This window comes from Helicoverpa zea, chromosome 24, assembly GCF_022581195.2.
Source record: "Helicoverpa zea isolate HzStark_Cry1AcR chromosome 24, ilHelZeax1.1, whole genome shotgun sequence".
Lineage (NCBI taxonomy): Eukaryota > Metazoa > Arthropoda > Insecta > Lepidoptera > Noctuidae > Helicoverpa > Helicoverpa zea.
Genome location: NC_061475.1, coordinates 5,903,764 through 5,904,349, shown reverse-complemented (window position 1 = coordinate 5,904,349; position 586 = coordinate 5,903,764). Strand labels below are relative to the sequence as shown.

General features: G+C 32.8%; 1 non-coding gene across 1 annotated transcript; it reads right to left on the bottom strand.

Annotated features, from left to right (window-relative positions):
* Positions 1-223: 223 nt before the first annotated feature.
* Trnad-guc lies at positions 224-295 on the bottom strand. The gene has a single exon. It is a non-coding gene; the product is annotated as a tRNA-Asp (tRNA).
* Between the last annotated feature and the right edge of the window lie 291 nt (positions 296-586).

The window sequence follows — 586 nt, the reverse complement described above, 5'->3', positions numbered from 1 at the left end:
AAATGTGCAAATTATTTTTATTCACACAGTTTATTTTATTGCAAGGCGTTCATCTAATCAGGCACACTATGTACATACACTGGAAAATATAGAACTTAAAACGAGCAGTTCTATAAATTGACAATAAAAACAAATATAACCTGATTATTTCAGGAATTATTCATATAAAATCATAAAATGTGTATTTCACTAAAAATACACTGAGAACACAAACAAAAAGATCCTCTCCGGCGGGGAATCGAACCCCGGTCTCCCGCGTGACAGGCGGGGATACTTACCACTATACTACCGAAGATGTGACTGCATGTTTGAAATTGTGATTGTGTTTATGCGAGAAATACTATGAATGACATCATTTATATCATGCGCATTAGTGAGTTGGTGTTGATAGATTACCTCAGTAGATTACAATATCCATTACAAAATACAACGTAGGTAGACAAGTATTATTTGTTTGAACATTAATTGGGAAAAAAAAATCAGGCCTCATGTTAAAGAATTACGCTGCATTTTATTTTGTTGTGTTTTTTTTTAAGTGTTATGTAACCTATTCTTCTTTACGAAAGCACAGACAATAGAAAAAACC